At 50.9% G+C, this 19,149-nt stretch overlaps 1 protein-coding gene and 1 long non-coding RNA gene across 10 annotated transcripts in view; one reads left to right on the top strand and one right to left on the bottom strand.

Annotated features, from left to right (window-relative positions):
* Positions 1-19,149, top strand: part of SMPD3 (sphingomyelin phosphodiesterase 3) — a 99,133-nt gene that overhangs the window by 41,164 nt on the left and 38,820 nt on the right. The gene's annotated exons all lie outside the window — the stretch shown is intronic.
* LOC106991596 (uncharacterized) overlaps positions 1-19,149 on the bottom strand; it is a 65,863-nt gene that overhangs the window by 22,406 nt on the left and 24,308 nt on the right. For 3 of the 5 annotated variants that reach the window (XR_009596305.1, XR_009596308.1, XR_009596306.1), the window contains exons 7-9: positions 18,357-18,625; positions 10,790-10,942; positions 2,332-3,020 (exon numbers count right to left, since the gene is read on the bottom strand). This is a non-coding gene — a long non-coding RNA (uncharacterized LOC106991596). The remainder of the gene's footprint in view (positions 1-2,331; positions 3,021-10,789; positions 10,943-18,356; positions 18,626-19,149) is intronic. The other 2 variants (XR_009596307.1, XR_009596304.1) reach the window with 1 other exon arrangement.

Genomic DNA, 19,149 nt, shown 5'->3' with positions numbered 1-19,149 from the left:
TCCTCCTCCAAGTACCTTCCTATCTTCTGTCACCCACACTCTTCTGGCCCATTTCCAGGGGGCTCATCCCTCTGTTTTGCCCAGGTCCCAGCTCAAATGAGGGCCAGACCTGGAACCCATGGCTTCCCCCATTCTGGGCAAGGAAAGAGGCTGATTGTGATTTTGTGTCGGCCTGGGCAGAATCCAAACAAACCTCTTCTCTTGCCCAGATTAAACAATACCTCCTACTGGGAACTTCTGATGTAGTTGGACGATGCTGAGGAATTTATTATCTCACAGTTTCAGAGGTCAGAAGCCTGAAATAAGCTTCTCTGGGCTCAAATCAGTGTCAGCTGTTTGTCACTCCTTCTGGAAGCTCCAGGGGAGAATCCATTTCCTTGCTTTTCCTAACTTCTAGGGACTGCCTATATTCCTTGGCTGATGGTGCCCTCCTCCATCTTTAAAATACATCACTTCTGCTTTTATCTGCCTGTCTCCTTCTGCCACCTTTGGCGTTACTACTTCCTCTTACAAGGACTGTTGTAATTACATTGGGCCCCCTGGATAATGCAGGGTAATCTCTCCAGGTGAAAATCCTTGACTTAATCACATCTGCATAGTTTCCTCTACCACGTAAGGTAACGCAGTCACAGGTTTCAGGGATGAGGGCATGAACACCTTTCAGGGGCCACCACTCAGCCCAGGTAGGCAGGTCACTTAACCCCTGAGCCTTGGTTTCATCAAGTGGATGAACAAATGCCCACCCCCAGACTCATGTGAGTCAATTCAGAAGTGGCCTGGCATGTCCACGGCCCAGGAGTGGAGGCTGAGTGCTCAGTGCTGGGCCTCAATCCCTGGCCAAGCCAGAAAGGATGGTGCCTGGGAGACGGGAGGGAACTGCAAGGGGTTTGGGTCTGGTTGCTCCCTCTGACATGACTTCACTGGGGAAGCTGGGGAAGCCCATCTGCACTAACAATGCCAAGTTGGTCACAAGTTCCCTGAGCCCAGTGCTGGACACGGAGGGCATAACTGCCCAGTGGAGTGGGTCTGATAGCCCATAGGGGCGTCTAGGGATCCTCCTCCTTCCTCATGCTGCCTCCAGGTAGTCACGAAGTCCTGTCAGTCTCCTCTCTATCGACATGAACACACTGCTATATTTAACATGGATAACCAACAGGGACCTACTGTATAGCACAGGGAACTCTGTTCAATGTTATGCGGTAGCCCGGATGGGAAGGGAGTCTGGGGGACAATGGATACATGTATATGTATGGCTGAGTCTTTCTGCTGTCCACCTGAAACTGTCACTGTTAATTGGCTATACTCCATTATAAAATAAAAAGTTAAAAATCTTTCTAAATGCCTGTCAAGCTCCTTCCCTCCACTGACACAGCCCACTAGAGTCCCATCCCTGCTCCCCTGGCTCATCATCATGGCCTCCTCTTGGCCCCATGGCCTCTGGCCTCCCCCTCCCTCACCTCCCACACGTATCTCCCTGAACCGTCATCTCAAAGCATAAATCTGACCCTGCCCCTCCCTTTTGTGGTTCCCCCACATCCTTGGGTAGAAGCCCATGTTTTCTACCCTGAGTTACGTGGTCCCTTCCCACCTTCCCACCGGCTCCAGGTGTCAGAGCCACAGTAGGCAAGCAGCAGACACGTGAGGGTAGAACCGGGAGTGGAGGGTGGGGGCTGCTGCAGAGGTGGTGCAGGGCCAGGCCTGACCAGAAGGCCCCACGTACAGGCACAGTGGGTTTCAACACGCTGGAAGGTGCCAGCCGTGGGCTACATTGGCTCCCCGTTAACTGAGGTGGGCCAGGGGGTGGGCACCAGGTAGCACCCAGCCAGGGAGCTCTTGGCCTGGACCTAACTCAAATGGGAAATGGCTTCTGAGTACTGGCTATTATTTTGAAGTCTGGAACAACAAGCAGGAAGTCTTTTCTCTGCAAATGATTCTGGTCAAACCCCAGGGATGAGGAATGCCCACTGGGGCCTGGCCAGGCTGAAGGCCAGGGCTTGCTAGGGGAGAGACTTGGTGTCTTCTTGCATCAGCTAAAGACATGGAGAGTGAATCCAGGGCCCCCGCATACCTGAGCCGCAGCCATGAAGCTTAATTAATGCTTGCAAAGTACTCGGAGGCCTTGGCTGAGAGGCCTCCCGTGAATGCAGAATGTCCTTATTAATCACTGCCGCAGCGCCAAGTGGGATGGCTAGGGGGGCAGCTGCCTCCATGCCCAGAACAATGGACGCAGCAGAGCAGTTAAATTGTGATTCTGAAGAGCGGTCCTGATCAGCTGGCTCAAAAGCAGCTCAGCCAGGGGAGGCAGGCCTGTGTGGGCGCCACTTAACTCACCTGGCCGTTATCTCCACGCATTAAGTAGAAGCAGTAGAACCTCCTTTCCAGCTGGGCCGGGATCACGGTGAAGTGCCACTTATCCTGGTAACCAGGCTGTACACCTTTGCAAGGGTGAGACCAGCTCTGTACCAGGCTGGGTATCTTTGGGCAAGTCCATCAACCTCTCTGAGCCTCAGTTTCCTCATCTATAAGGAGTGATAATAATAATATCTTCTCCCTTATAGGATTGTGAGATTCAAATGATATAGTACATGAAAAGGCCTCGTGCCTAGAGCAGTGGTATCAATAAAATAAGAAGAGCCATAGCTGGTAAGGACACTATCACGTGTCAGGCACCCATCTAAACACATCCCATAATTAGGCACTGAGCCCCATTTTATAGATGAGGGAGCCGGGCACAAAGAAGTCAAGCGACCTCCACTTTCCCACAGCCAGTGAGAGGCGGAGCTGGCCTTCAGACCCAGGCAGTCTGACTCCAAAGTCTGTTCTCGCTCTGACGCTCTGCTGTCTTTATCATTGTCATCATCCTTGTTTGAGGAATAAGGCGGTGTGCTTCATTACCACCACCACCATCACCGTCATCATTGCTCGGGGCAAATGCACCAGCCACTGCTTGGAAACTGGACCCTGAGGCATCTGCTATGTCGAGCACGGGGGAGGGTCCCTGGTCATCTCTGACCCTCTACCTGCCATGGGAAGGGAAGAAACTTATTGAGATGGAGGTGAAGTATGTGGGTTTTCTCACTCATCAAAATTCTGGAGGTGCAAGGAAATGTGTAGGTAACAGGTTTTTAAGAAAAAAAGTCAATAGATGCTAAAGAGACTGAAAATGAAGCCCTGCCCCACCTGCTTCCTCAGGCTGTGCACTGAGGGGGACAGACAAGGGGCTGCCTGTGTGTGATAGAGTAGGACGTCCCTGGTTCCCCAGGCATCAACTGTCCCTCTGCACTGACTAATCCCAGAAAGGAAGGCTCTTGAAGCCTGACCTGAAGGGTCATCAACCCTCAGCCTCCCCCCTCACTAGTGGCCATAGCACCTCAGTGGCAGCTCCTCCCAGATTCACCTGGCCCCTCCCAAGCCAGCCTCAGGGGTGTGGCCTGCTACCCCTCACCCTGGAGTAAATGCCCAGCCAGGTACTTGCTGGGCCCCAGCCTCCCCCTACTTCTTTGATCCTCTCACCCTTCCTGAGGTCTGCTCCTACAAAAAGACCAACCGGGGCTTCCTCTGTGCCCACCTGCTCTCCATCCTGCTCTCACACCACCCCGTGTCCTCCCTAAGAGGATGCACCCAGGAGGCCTGTCCTAGACCTGCCTGCGGGTGGTTCCTGCTCCATACACCTCACCCCCAAGAAAAACTAGCATCTCCAGTTTCACACCCAGTTCTGGATGAGCTCCAGGCCAAGGGTCAGGTCCATGTGGCTTTTACGAGGGGAAGAGTCAGGGACCTGTTGACCTTAGGGACAAATAAAAGATTTTCCCAAGCCACCACCCTCTTGAAATGGGCTTTTCTGTTCCAATACAGGTTCCAAACTGGTTTGCAAGATGAATGAGTGGCACGCAGGGAGTGAGGACAGACTACAAAATGCTCAGAAACCCTCCCAAGCTGGCTGGGGGAGGGGAATGTGGTGGGGATGTTATTCTTTGCCTTTTCCACTTGCCTTTTGGGGAACGTGTCCCTGCAGGAAAGTAAGTCTCTCACCCGAGGGAAGATCTCAGCTTTAAAAAATTTAGTGCAATTTTTTTTTATATCAAGCAGTTATATTTAAAGTATTCAAAAGCCTAGATTTACATCGTCTTGGTTAAATTACTCATCACCAATCTCTCATCTACAACCTTTTTTTTTTTTTTTTCATTTTCTGAAGGTTCAGTTTACATGAAAAGGTTCTAGTTTTTCTCCAGTCAAGTATGTGCTCATTTATATCATGAGTGTTTTAATTGTGTATCCACCTGCCTGGATAAACAATCTGTGAACATCTCCACTGGCCCTGCTACTGGTCCACACAGTCTGCTGGGAGCTGTGGATGCCTGGGTGGGCATCCTTCTTCCACAAGGAAGTGTAAACTCAAGGGCCCAAAAATGCATCTTGGTTAACAACCAGCATGTGACAGGGAGTAATGAAGGAGATCAGATTACCTGGAAGGACAGGTTTGCAAGAGCAACACAATTTCATTTAAAAAGTGTTATTAATGTCTTCCATTTATTGAACAATTGATATGTATTAGCCATGTGTTTACTGTATGCATCTTCAAAATAACCTGATGATACAGGCATTAGGCCCACTCTCCTGCTGAAGAAACTATGGTTCAGAGAAGTTGTGACTTGGCAAATGTCCCACCTGATAACCAGCAGCCAGGTCTGTCTGACAACACAGCCCTATTGCTGTGTGTATGTGCTTACTCATTTACACCTCACCTCGTTCCAAACAGACATGAAGGCAACTCTGAGAGAGTTGCATGATATGGCAAAGCAACCCAAATAACAATACTGAGGAAGGTGTGTTAAGGGAACTCAGAAGGTACCAGGGTGTCTTGCAACACACAGAATGGGCTCCAAGCTTCCTGCAGCCAAAGCAGAGAAAGCCCGATCGTGAGCCCAGTTGTTGATGTTGGTAGCATAGCTACAAATCAAAGACAGACTAGGTCTTCCCTGACCTAGTGGCTCAGTGGTAAAGTATCTCGGGTTCGATCCCTGGTGTGGGAAAATCTCACATGCCTCAGAGCAGCTAAGTCCATGAGCCACAGCTGTACAGCCTGTGCTCTAGAGCCTAGGAACCCCAACTACTTAGTCCATGAGCTCCAGCTACAGAAGCCCTGTGCCCTGGAGCCCGTGCTCCTCAACAAGAGAAGCCACTGCAATGAGAAGCCTGCACACAGCAACTAGAGAGTAGCCCTTGCTCCCTGCAACTAGAGAAAAGCTTAGGACAGCAACAAAGAACCAGCACAGCCTAAATAATTTTTTTTTTTTTAAAGCCCAGACCAAGGGCCCAAAGCAGCACAATTTTTTCTGACTTCTAGTCCAAAACCATGTATCTCCCAAGCAACCTCTTAGGAAGGCTTGAGTGTAAGAACAGAACACCCGAGATGCCTCAGCAGCCCTGACGCAGCCCTGACACAGCCTGGCCAGGCAGGCGGCTCTGGATAGAGAGTTTGGGAGTGCGGTGTGTGCTGGGTCAGCCCTGCCTCTCTCTGAGCTCAGCCACGACAGCTCTCTTAGACTGGGTTCCCCGAGTTGTGTGCAGACTTGACAGAGAGTGCAAGGAAGAAAAAAAAGGCAGGACTGAGCAGAGGGAGAAACTGAGCTTGACTGCCGTTGCACCTGAGATTTCTACAGTTCTCCAGGGAACTCAGGAACTGAGATGGCCCCTCAGAGTTGTCCCAAACAGTGGCCTAAGGGCCTGGGCTTGGAGCCTCTCCCCCTCAGCTGGTCAAGGCCACAGGCCAACCTCTGGGAAGGGGCTTAACCTTGAGAGATATAAGTCACCTCCCCCAAGGGCAATTCTAGGAAGGGAAGTAGCTGAGAGACAGTCCCAGCTCCATCTAGGGGATGGTGGTGCCAACCCTGAAGACTTGGCTAGGCAGACCCCACAGCAGCCTCTGCACAAAGCCCCTGGGTACAGCCTTCGTGACTGAGTGCCCCAGCACTCCGTAGGGAGCTCTCCCGCCACAGAACTCTTGGAGGGGACTGATACATCCTCCAAGGACACAGGCCTCTCACCTGGGCTTGGACAAAGCGGACCCTGGGACCAGCCAAGGCGTCCTGGGAATATAGCATTGGCTGTGCTCTGACACACCAAGCAGACAGTGCTGGAGCCCCTGGGGCTGCTCGGGTTACGTGGGCAGCAATTAACTTCAGCCTGGAAACTGCTTAACACCCACCAAAGGTACACCTACCTACACATACGCAACTTCAAAAAGTAAAGGTCCATCAAGCACCCGCCTTTAGCAGTATTATTGTTTCCTGGTGAGCTTGCCAAGGTAAACTATTTGCTAAGCATACGAGGAGGCAGGGTGAGTTGGGTGGTGCCGGTGAGAGGAAACCTGCCAGGGCTGGGAGAAGGCAACAATGGCCTGAGGCTTTGCAGTTCGCTGGTGCCGTACTGCCTGAGAGAGTCAGGAGGGACTGGGGGCAAACCCTGCTGGGGCAACTGCAATGATTTGGGAGGCAAGAGTGGGGCGGGAATGTGGGCCTGGGCAGCTGAGGGTCCGAGGCCCCAGGGAGGGGTAGACGAGAAGGGCCTGGCAGGACACAAGGGAGAGATGAGGGCGGGGAGGAGCAAGGCAGAGCGAGAGAAAAGAGTTCAGCGAGGAGTCCTCCCTGATTGGGGTCCAGCAAGGCAAGAAGGGGATTGGGATCACCAGGCAAGAAGGCGACAGCAACCTGGAACCTGTCTTAATGGAGGTCTGCTCTTGGAGCCCCGCGGAAGGCAGAATCCACAGCTCCATTCAGGTTCCACTTGGTTCTGCCCAGCCTTGCATAGCTGCCCTTGCGGCGCAGCTGTTGTTGGTTTGAAGCCGATTCAATGAACTCTTTAAATAGCTGCCCTAATGGATAATCAATCATTTCAGAGCTTTAATACTAAATCGGGCTGTTGGACACATCTGGGGGCAAAGCTGCTGTATCCGAGCCAAAAACAGCCCTTTCTCTTTTACTTTGCAAAGCAGAGTGTGTCACGTTAAATACCTAATGGCCTAAGACAGGTCCCTGGTGACCTGAAATAAAGCTGAAGAGGTAGATTCTCTCTGAGAGCCTACAAATTACAAACATAATTTGCAGATCTTTTAAAATTAGGCTCTTCATTGAAGAGCCTAAAGGACAGTAAAATAGAACCTCATGTTAATGTTTAATATAAGCATTTGCTATAAACATTTTTTAAGTCAGATTAAAATAATATAAACACAGTAGCCCTGGTTACATTTTAATCTAAATTAAAAAGATTCTGTCAGGGAGATAATTTAAGATGTGGGATAAAGTTTCCACTGAGAGATATCCTGGAAACTCCCAAGGAGCCCACCTTGAATCTTCTCTCCAGGAAAACAGACCATCTACAGAGCTAGCTGAAACCACAACATGAACCTTAGCATTGCCGGCTGAGCCAAATCCACCTCTATCACCCACAGGTTAACCCAACCAGGAACCCAGTCTCTAAGGCAACCCTCTCCACGGCCCTGACCCCTGCAGACTCTCATCTCGGGGTTCCCTGGACACCACACTCTCCCAGTCACCCTTCTTTCCACTCCTTAGGCTTCTCCGTGGAGTCTGTTTCCTTATGCTTGATGTCCGTCATTCCTGGAGCTTGTCCTGGCCCTCTTTAGGCCTCACCCTATACCCTCCCTGTGAGATCTCGTCCACTCTTTGGCTTCAGTTACTGGCCACCTGTGAGCCGGCCTCATCCGCTTTTCCACCTCTCGCTTGACTCTCTCCCTTACTGTGCACGTCTATGTTCCATGGCACCTCAGTCACCGGGATAACCCTCAGGCACCTCGACTTCTACCTGCATGACTGACTCACGATAAACAGCCACATCCACACCACCTCTCCCCGTGCGCTCATCCCATGCTGAGCCCTCACATCTGTGCAAGTGGCCAGGCCTCCTCCCAGGCCCATCTGTCCCTTGCCCTCCATGTCACACCACCCCACCAGCTCTCCAGATTCATCATCTCTGCTTCCCCTGCCACCATGTCCCCGGGTGACTAAGGCGACTGGGTCCTGCTTCCTCTGAGTCCTTCCCCTCCCGCAGCCCGTGTGACCTTTGTAGAGCACAAAGGAGGCATGCCACTCTCTCCAGCTGATGGCTGTGGGATCTGGCTGTGGCCAGCCTCGTCTCCTGCCACACTCCAGTTGGCTGGAGCCGAGAGCCAGCACTCTCGCCTACAGATTTCGGCCCATGCCGTTTCTTCTATTTCTCTGTGTGTGCTCTGTCATGTCCAGCTCTTTGCAACCCCATGGACTGTAGCTTGCCAGTCTCCCCCATCCTTGGGATTTCCCAGGCAAGCATACTGGAGTGGGTTGCCATGCCCACCTCCAGGGGATCTTTTTCCCAACCCAGGAACTGATCCCACATCTCCTGTGTCTCCTGCACTGGCAGGCGGATTCTCTACCACTGCACCACCTGGGTTCCTACTTGGACACAAATCAAGAGACAAAAGTCAGCTCCCATATGTGGGAGCCTCCCACGTCTTGGAGGGTCTGCCACCAGGAAACCTGACTGCCATCTCCCAGATGCCATCAGTCAGGGTGCTAGTGTGGGAGAGAACAGGCTGGGCCTATTTCATGAGCAGGGCTGCACAAAATTGACCAGACATGGGGCCTTGACTTGATAAAGAGGGGACACAGCTGTTCCTTATCTTCCCAAAAAACACCCTTAAAGATCTTCTCCAAGTTTTTAATAAAGAGGAAAGCCAGGATTTTCCTGTCCAGGCTGAATTTTCAAGATACTCTATCATTCCCGCAACACTTGCTCAGCTTCACAAAAGCAGTTAAATTACCAAGTGCCCTTTAAAATGTCCTCGTGATGGGGATCTCATAGTTACTTGTTTATCTTCTAGCTGCAAGGCCTTCACAGGTCACCCAAGTCCATTTGGCAGAGCCCATCAGAATCTAGGAACGTCCGGGGGGCCAGAGGTGGGGAAGAAGGCCAGAGCAGGGGATTTGTCTCTGGGCCAGGCCGTGGTCCAGAAGCAGCCTCCATACTGCCAGAAAGCCAGGCCAGGACACACTTGTCTGCCTCTCAGGTGGAGAGCATGGACGGGCTAGTGGGAAGGTTCTCAAAGGCCCACAGGCCGCACCTTGCCAGGCAACACCCAGGCCACCAAGGACAGCACTGAGACCAGGGCTCTTCGCCATTCTGCAGGTGAGGAAAATGAGGTTCAAGGGGTGAGGGTACTCATTCCAGGCTTCTGGTGTGGAGCGGCTGGTCAGAGATTCTCAGCCAGGACCCCAGTCTGCACGGCCCAGGCTCCACCTATTCAGTCACTTGCATGTCCTTGAACTTAAAAACAGAAACTTAACACACATCGGGGAGAGTAAAGAGGGGGTTATTATTATGAGCTGTTTCTGAAGGAGGGTTAAATCCTTTTGGGGATCCATTTTAATACACCGCCACGTTTTCGTGACTAGCCTGGATTTCTCTGAGTCCACTTATCTTTTTATAGTTTGACCTTTACACAGGAAAAACCTCAGTGATTATGGAGATGGATGTATTTTTCTGAATGATTAGGGAATGAAAAACACAGCCTGTCAGCATTAGAGTCCTTCAGGAGTGATCTTCCCTGGAGGACGGGGTTCACAAAACCACCCCTTATGACAGGACTCTCGCAGCTGCGATTTGTCTTTCAACTGCAAATACCTCGCTGTTCATGGTCTGCCCGTGGAGAGGAGGCAGGAGGCTTTGTCCCGAATTCAGGGGCAGGAGCAAGACTGGTTCCTCCACCACCACCCCCCAGACTTTCCAAGGCTGTGGAGGCTGAGGCAGGAACATCGGGCCCCACGTTGAGCGGATGGGGCAGTGCCAGCATCAGCAGTGCCCCAGAGGGCATCACCTGGGCTCCAGCCCAGGAGGCCCACTTGTTGTCAGAGAGCAGGCTTTCCACACACGCCCCTGCCAGGAAACTGCAGGAAGCCAAGGGTGACGTGGAAAAAGCATTAGCAGTGTGTCTGGGACAAATCACTGCAGCTCTGTTTTCTTTTCTATAAAGTGGTAAAGATAATAATTACTTGCAGGATTGTTAGGAGGTAAACGTATTTAGGTTGGTGAATATACAGTCAGGTTTCCCTGGTGACTCAAGTCAGTAAAGAATCTGCCTGTAATGCAGGAGACCCAGGTTCGATCCCTGGACTGGGAAGATGCTCTGTGGAACGAAATGGCAACCCACTCCAGTATTCTTGCTTGGAAAATCCCATGGACGGAGGAGCCTGGCAGGCTATCGTCCATGGGATCACAGGAGTTGGACACGAATTAGTGACTGAACCAGCATACACAGCAAGCGCTCGATAAACGGGGTTTCATTCCCTGCTCAAGAGCCTAAACTTTTAAAAGCACTTCCTAACACGTACCATACACTGCCCTGCCTTCTTTTTAAAAAAAATTAATTTTTATTGGGGCATACATGATTTGCAAGGCTGTTAGTTTCTGCTGTATAGCAAAGTGAATCAATTATACATATATCCACTCTTTCTTAAATTCTTTTTCCATATAGGTCATTACAGAGAATTGAGTAGAGCTCCTGTACTATACAGTACGTTCTTATTAGTTATCTATTTTATATACAGTACTGCGTATATGTCAATCCTAGGCTTCCAATTTATCCCTCCCTTCCTCCATGGTAACCATAGGTTTATTTTCTACATCTGTGACTATATCTGTTCTGTAAATAGGTTCCCTTGTACCTTTTTTTTTAGATTTAGATTCCACAGCTAAGTAATATCATATGATATTTGTCTTTCTCTGTTTGACTCACCTCACTCAGAATGATAGTCTCTGTTGTCCACCCGCATCTCTGCAAATGGCATTTTCACCCTTCTCTATGGCCGGGCGATATTCCACTGTGTGTATGTGCCGCTTATTCTTTATCCATCCCTCCATCGGTGGACATCTGTGTTGCTCCCATGCCCTGGTTATCAGAAACAGTGCTGCAATGAACGCTGGGGCAATAATACATGTATCTTTTTGAGTTGCCCTGCCTTCTTAAGCAACGGAGATGGAATATTACTCCACGATGTCTTCATAACTCTAGGATCCTCTTTATGAAAATGTGGCAATCATACACTATCAGTCTTTAGTGGGAACCGAGAGCTTGGCCAGGCCAAGCCCTCCCCATCATGATCTCACACGTTAGAGATTTGCACTGCCATTTACCTTGTGCTTTTTTCTCTTGATTTTGATTTTTTTTTAAAATTGAAACCAGGTTACAATGTTGATCAGAACTGTGTGTTATATAAAAGCAAGTCAGCTCTGGGGGGGAAGGATGAGGGAAAGGATAGTTAGGGAGTTTGGAATGGACAGGTACACTCTGCTATTAAAAGGATAATCACTCTGTTAAATAAGGATAACCAACATGGACCTACTGTGTGGCACATGGAACTCTGCTCAACGTTATGTGGCAGCCTGGATGGGAGAGGGGTTTTGGGGAGAATGGATGCCTGTACATGTATGACTGAGTCTCTTTGCTGTTCACCTGAAACTATCACAGCATTTTTAATCTGCTATATCTCAATACAAAAGTTTAAAAAATAGTAAAATAAAATAGCCTGAATTGGAAAAAAAGCAAGCTGGCTCTGAGTGAGGGTTTCAGGGTCCTCCCCTCTTATCGGGGGGCAGTGGCAGCCATTATGACTGATTACTTCTGGATTCACAGCCATGTTTGGGGATTTCCAGCCACTGGAAATCTGTTGAATGTCCCGATCCTGACCTTTTATATGTTTGGTGTTAGGTGGTCTGATCACTTGTGGGACTTGAGGGCTGTCACCCAGGCGGTGGACTTTCTTCCCGCCCATGCCCAAGGGCTGTGTCTGGCAGCCAGGAATGGCAAATATCATGGCACTGGGGCACTGGGCTAGTGAGGACTCATGGTTCGATGAGGTGCTATGAGGGGAACCTTGACTGTCAGTAAAATGTTCCTCTATGTCCTCATCATCCCCTCATTCCTCACAATCTGCATGTCATCCCCATCCCTCTGCCATTCCTCTCCAGCGCAGCTCTGGCCCTGTCGCCCCAGCCTCCACGTGACGCACTTTCCCAGCGATCTCCTGCCTCATCTCCTCCCTCCTGTCACCTCTTCTAGATGCATCTCGATGCATCACTGCTTCGAGATGACCGCCCTCCCCACAGCACTACCTTGGCCTTGTTTCTCTGCTCAGCAAATGCCCCTTTAAGTCGCTCAGTCGTGTCTGACTCTGCGACCCCATGAACTGTAGCCCGCCAGGCTCCTCTGTCCATGGAATTCTCCAGGCACGAATACTGGAGTGGGTTACCATGCCCTTCTCCAGGGGATCTTCCCAATCCAGGGACTCCTGCACTAGAGGCAGATTCTTTACCATCTGAGCCAGCAGGGAAGCCCCTTGGCTCTTCATAAACTTCCTGTTGCAACCAACCCTCACCAGCCTCCTGCCTCTGTGGCTTCCTCGGTCCAGGCCCATATTTGCAGCTGCCAGTCACCTTGAATTCATCATGTCACAGAACACACTTCCTCCATACCCTTATTCCTACTCAAGGCACACTGGCCTCCCAGCCACCCTGTCTCCAAACCTGGTGATCAGACTCCCGAATTCCTTGGGTCTGCACATCACTTCCACTTCTACCCCTCAACTCCCACCCTCTGCACTTCCTGATAGCCATCCACCTGCCCTGGGGTCTCGGGGGTATCAAAGCCCCTTCCTGTGGGTACTACCAGGACAGAGCAGGGAGGGAGCTTCATTTCACAGAGTCAGAAGTGGAGATAAAGGTTGGGGCTCACTTTAGTCACCCAGCTGGTTTTAGAAGGATGCTCTGCATGTTGGCTGTGCCTTCCTCTACTGCTGCCTCCTCCTCATCTTTCATCTTTACCCACTGTCACTTCCACCTACCCCACCTTGATTCTTGTGGGTGGCCCAGCTGGCCATCAGCTCAGCCTCAGTCCAAACCCTGCCCTTTCCTCTCTCACCCATCGCTCCCCACACCTCCATCTGTGACTGCAGGGGAGGCAGAGGTGACTAAGCCAGGAGTCAAGACAGGGCCTTGACTGGGCCCCACAGGCCTCCATCCTGAACTTTAGCAGTCACACTGGCAGAGGATGGTGAAGGCTGTCAGGGAATTGCCCTCAGATTCCAACCCTTGGCCCCTATCTGGTCAGGTAGCATGACCCCTGTAACTGGAGCTCCCCACTCCAACCCCACAGCAATGCCCCAGTACCAAGTGCCCGAGGAGTTTGTGTGGCCTCTGGTCACTGGATTGAGGTGGTCCTGGCAGGAAGACAGGCCTCCAGGAGCAAGGGGACTGGGTTGACCCTCCCCACAGGTACAGCCAACCGAGGGATGGCACACCGGCTGGTGCTGTCTGGACACTGCCTGCACCACCCCCACCCCACCCTGCCCCATGACCTCAGGGGCATTCAGATCTTAGGCCAGTTCAGCCACATGGTCTCCTCCTGCCGCTTTCTCATTCTGGTCTCTCTTCACACCTTCATGCTGAGCAGCCCCCACTCTCTTGTGGTGGCCGCCAAGCTGGCCGGTGGAATCCTCACTTGGGCAGAACCCCAGCATCTGCTGCGGAGTCTGAGTGACTCCTGACAGCACACTTCAGATGCCGTGGTCCAGCTGTTAGGAGTCCTCACTCTGCCTAAACTCTCTCCATCCACTGCAGACTCAGGGCCCACCCTTACAACCAATACCGCTATCACTGTTTATTTTACCTGACTTACTTGTTGGCCCTTCCTCTGGCTTATAAGTTCTTTTCCATGTCTGGGCAACTTTGCAACTAACAAACAAAAAAACTAGGACCTACTCCAGTATTTCCATCCATGGTGGTAGAGAAACAGATAAAATGATTCTCAGTGGAACCCTGACCCTGAAATCTGCGCCCGGAGCCCTGTGGAGCAGGCCTAATGCCTGTGGAGCAACACTAACGCCAGCCCTCGTGGGGCATTTGTGTGTACGGCTCTGTTCTGTGAGCCTTCTCTGGGGGCCTTCACAGCACTCAATTCGCAGCCCTCAGGGGACAGGCAGGGCAGTCAGAGAGCCCCACTTCTCGCACAGGGTCAGCCAGGCCACAACGCTTCCCTGAGTGGCTGATAACCTCAGCGTCTCCTCCATCGAGGGAGTGAGGACTTGCAGGGACGGAACTGGAGGGTCCTTCAGCCTCCAGGGGACGGTCACCAGCACAGTAAACCACAGTTACGGGAGCCTGGGCTCCAAGCCAGACACTGCAACAGGACTTCGAGAGGCCTTTACCTTCTGGACCCCTTGATCCAGTGTTACTGAGCAACTATGCCAACCCCCACTTCAGAGATGCCCCCTGCCATCCTGCCCAGACCAGTGCTCCGACATCAGACGCAACTGCCCCCACAACACACACCCAGTGTGAGATCCAAGGGACCCACACAGCCTACCCCAGCCACAGGCCACGTCCTGCTGGCAGAGGCATCCCCCTTCCTGGGGGCTTGACATCCACATCATAGCCTCCCGAGTGGCGCCCCCAGCATTCCTGACCTCAGGGGCTTCCACGAGACCCTGCCCGTCTGAGCCCAGGGCTCCACCCTGTGGCAAAATCATTCTCTGCAGCGCCAAAACGAGCCCTCGAGGGACTCCTGAAAGAAAAGGGTGAAACAGAAAGGCTCTTCAGAGCGGCTCAGGAATCTGCACTGGGCGACTGAGGATAAAAGGCGGCTGCAAACTAGCTGGTGGAATGTGGCACCTGCTCGAATCTCACCCTAAAGCCTGCTGGGAAGACAGCTAGAGACAGGTCAGCGCTGTCACTGAGGGTCCCTCCCCCACCTCACCGCTGGCAGGGCCACAGGAGAACCGACACAGCCTGCAGAGCCCTGCAGTCAGCGTTCTGTCAGAAGGGCCACAACGGAGCTTTTGAAAAAGAAGTCCAACGTCACAACTGCACCCACTCATCCAACTCTTCATAACTACGTGCCCCCTGCCCCACCCCGGCAGGTCCATCCAGGAGTTCTCCACCACGAAAGCTGTCAGATTTGACCGCGGCCACTGAGAGTTGGGAAAATGCTCCCACTAAGTTGCTCCCATGAACAGCGGTTGGCATTTTATGATACGTTTCCCATTTTTAGTTTGTGAGCTATTAGCATCCAACTCCATCCAGCTGAGTGGCTGCTAGGAGCCACTATTAGGACTAGGCGTCCCGGCGTGTTGGGACTGTGTCCTTGCCCTCCTGGAGTTCTCAGCCCTGGAGAAACAGAGCCATGGTTGAGTTCTTTATGTGCACGATGTACCAGGCACTGGTACAGAGAAATAGGACACGGCCTCTTCCCAAGGACAGGCCAGGCACACCAAATGCCTGGGTCCTGGTTATGACCGTGGCTCGCTCACCACTGAATTGATTTATTCAACAATAAAGTGACTGCATCGGAGCCACCCCAGGTTCACCCACCCAGATCTTAGTGAATGCATCAGTCATTGTTGCCTAAGCTTTGCTTCTCACCCAAAAATTTCAAAATCCATCCTTCCTTTTCCAGATATTAAAAAAAAATATTTCCCCCCATTTTCACAGACGTTTCCTCTGCCTCTTACTTTTATAAATTCACAAATAATCAAATACTCGTGAGCTGACATGCTTTGTCCTAAACGTAGCTGAACCTATGTAATTGATTGCTTTCCCTCTTCACCTTGGATTCCAGGGAGTTCAGGATTAAATTTAGAGCTTGATCACAGAAGGTTAGTCGCTGGAGTTAGAAATTTTGTATTCTCTTTTCTGACTGGGTTTTAATTTCCCATTTCTATTTTAATAACTTCACTGTCATATCTTTTGTTATAAGCCTCCAAAACCCTTTTTTGATAAGAGGCGGAGAGTGAACAAAGTCAATTTCTAAAAGGCATATACCCTCCAGGTATTCTTTCAAGAGGTTATTGATCATTTAAATTATCCTTTTCTGAGGAAGATGGCTTTAATTTATACCTATAAGGAGCATTCTCTGTACTTCCAGCATGCTGTCTCAGATGTGAATTTTACGAATTGATGAGGACAGTTCTCATTGCCTACATTCTGTTTTCCCTAAATGCCTTTAGTAACCTGTGTGTGAATCAATGCAGCCTGCCAAGCTCCATTTATGATTAAGCATTAATTATAATATGCCTGGCCCTGTACCTCAAAGGTTAATCTCAAGCCAAAATGCGTGTCCCCTTTCATCTTTTCCTGACCAAGCCTCTGCCTCCTATCTGGCCCCCACATTCCATCCTCACTGGGAAGTAATCGGAAGACCATGTTAATGAACAAACAGCCTGGAACACCCATCTGATTTTAGAAGATTTCCCTCAGGCGAACATTAAATCCTGTCTCTACCACCAACCTCCCCCCACCACCACCACCCCGTGCTCTGCTGTGCTGCTTTGAGCGACTTTCATGCCTAACGGCTGATTCTGTTCAGCAAAATGTTTGTAAATGTCAGTGGCCGTGTCTCCTCCACGCTACGGTGAGCTCCCGCCCCCTGAAACTGTGTTTTCTGAGGCTTTTGTGTCTCCTAATGGCGCCTGGAACATTTTGAACATGATAAGGAACTCAAATAAAATGAACAATAAGCGTTCCCAACCAGCTAGAGCTTTTGACGAGGCCCTTAATGAAAACACTGAGCTGCATCAACGTGTGATAAAGGCAAACATCTGGAAATGCCAGTGGCAGATGTCCGATCCTGCTGAGGCTGATGAATGGGCACCAAGCTCTGTGGGGCTCAGCTGGGCCTGCTGCTACCTCAGCGACAGCCGTCCCCCTTCCCAGGACACCATCTGGGCTGGAGAGAGCTGAGAATGCCAGCGTGCCCACTCACTAGCCTGAGCCACCCCAGTCGACCACCGAGAGGGGATTGTGCCTAGTCTCCAAGGAAGAGGAGGGGCAGGTTAAACGTATCTTCTCTTTCACTTTTCCATTTCACGGAAATTTATTTTCTAGATGAAAGTGTTAACTATACCATAGGCACCATCAAATGGCACTAAGTGATAACTAAATGCTCAGAAGGCTGACGTGTATAGTGTTCCAAGTGGCTCTCTGATTTATTACCTAATTTAGATAAACGGCAAATAGTGGTATCGTAATAGCCCCCTTTTATTCTGGTTTACGCCTCATTGTCTCTGGGTGTAGAATAAGACATGAATCATCAGACAGGCCCCATGGGAAGAATGGCAGACGGGCTAAGAGCACAGGCTCCAGCATTAGACCCATGGGGCTTAAAACCCCAGCCCCACTGCTGAGCAAGGGCTAAAGCCATGACTGCTGAGGGCTTCTGGGATGGGACCAGGATTAAGTACAGAGTGAGGTGAACCCGTTGGCCCCATGTCCAGCATAAAGCATGGGCTCCACCTGTGTTGGCTGTTGTTAAGTCTTGGATTGAGGGCTGAGGGATGACTGGATCTCCACTCTCAGAGGTGAGGGGCACTTGAGCCCCCAAATTGTACACAGCGAGGAGAGGGTATGAACCAGGGGTTTTACTATGAAAGGGTAGCCCCTGTGGAGTGCCATCCTGTGGCTGAGGTGGCATCTCTCCAGGGCCCTGGCCATGTTTACTTACATTTCCGAAAGAGGAAAAGGCCTTTCAGGCTACATGTTTTGCTCCAAGTCACTATTTTCTTCAAGGAGTATAGCTTGGCTCCTCATGATGAGAGAGGAACATAAGGCCTCCCAGACAGAATGACTTTGTGTGTCTCCTTTCATGAAGGAGGCAGTCTTGGGAACCATGTGGTCCTGCCATGGGGACAGAAGACACAGGGCAGCCAGGAGTCCTAAGGATGTAACCCCAAACCTTTATCAAAACACCTGCCTTGGACAGTAACCTCGCTGTCTCTACCCATAGTGCCTCAGATGTAGGTCTCTACTAAAAGCTACAAATTCCAGAAATAAGTTAAAAATCAAATCATCAGAAGAGGGAAATCCCATTTTCTAAGAGTTACCAAGTGTCTGGGTAAGAGCCAGGGTCTCTCCCAGCCAGGCCCACAGGCCCTCACAAGTCTGCACACATGTGACCAAGGTCACAGCGATTGCCCCACTTCTGGTGTCGCCAAGAACAAGGTTTCCTGCAGAGTGTTCCAAGTCACTGGAGGGGCCCCGCCAAGTATCCGTGCCTTTTCATTTCCAATTCAGGCAGAGAGCTTTCTTGTCTATGCTCTATTCTTGGAAACAGTGTTTCAGGCTGTCATGATCCCCCTGATTCTGTACTGGGCTGGGCTGTGCACAGCCTCTGTGGGCAGGAACCTCATGACAGGTGGGCCAGAGACACAGGTGCTCGCCTCCTGCTCCTGAGGGACTAGACTCGTCCAGCAGTCCCACTACTAAAGGTTCCCCCCCACCCAGAGTCTCCTCGTGCCCCAGCCTTGCACACTCACCCTTGCATCTGCTGAGCTGTGATCATGGGTAGTCCAGGAGGAAACACGGTAACCAGGCCACGGATGGCCTGCTGCCCCTCATCCCAGGACTCTTCCCTGCAGAGTGAAGCCCTAGGTGTTCTGAGAGTTCCTCAAGGGCCTCGGCCCATTCAGTCACGAGCATTCTGTAAAAATGGGGATCTTCTCTCCTCCACTTAGGAGGATCCAGTGATGTATCCTTCAGGGTGCTGGCCCAGCCTTGGGGCTGAGGGAAGCCGGGGTGAATTATCCTGCAGACGATCAAACATCAGCAAATCCACTCTAATCCATTTCATTTAAAACTTTTGTTTTCCATAAAGAATTAAGCTAGGAAAGAATTTAATCATACCAAATCCACTTCCAAAATGGTTACAGATTCCATAATCAAGAGTAGTGATTAGGAAAAAAAAAAAGACTTAAAAAACTCAAAAACCCTGGATGTTGAGAACTCCTGTTTGGTACCTAACTGATCAAAGCAGCCTTCCTGACTCCAAGCAGTAGCCTTCCTCTGGGTTAGGAGGAGAAAGACAAATGGAGGGGAGATCAGGACACTTTTCTTTACACAGAAGGCAGTTCTGACCTGCAGCAAATTTGCACTGGTGTCTTCTATGAGCCTGATGACTCAGTGGTAAAGAATTCTCCTGCCAACGCAGAAGTCCTGGGTTGGATCCCTGGGTTGGGAAGATCCCCCAGAGAAGGAAATGGCAACCCACTCCAGTGTTCTTGCCTGGAAAATCCCATGGACAGAGCCTGACGGGCTACAGTCCACAGTGTC

This window comes from Ovis aries, chromosome 14 (genome assembly GCF_016772045.2).
Source record: "Ovis aries strain OAR_USU_Benz2616 breed Rambouillet chromosome 14, ARS-UI_Ramb_v3.0, whole genome shotgun sequence".
NCBI classification, from domain to species: domain Eukaryota; kingdom Metazoa; phylum Chordata; class Mammalia; order Artiodactyla; family Bovidae; genus Ovis; species Ovis aries.
This window is presented reverse-complemented; position numbering and strand designations above follow the sequence as displayed.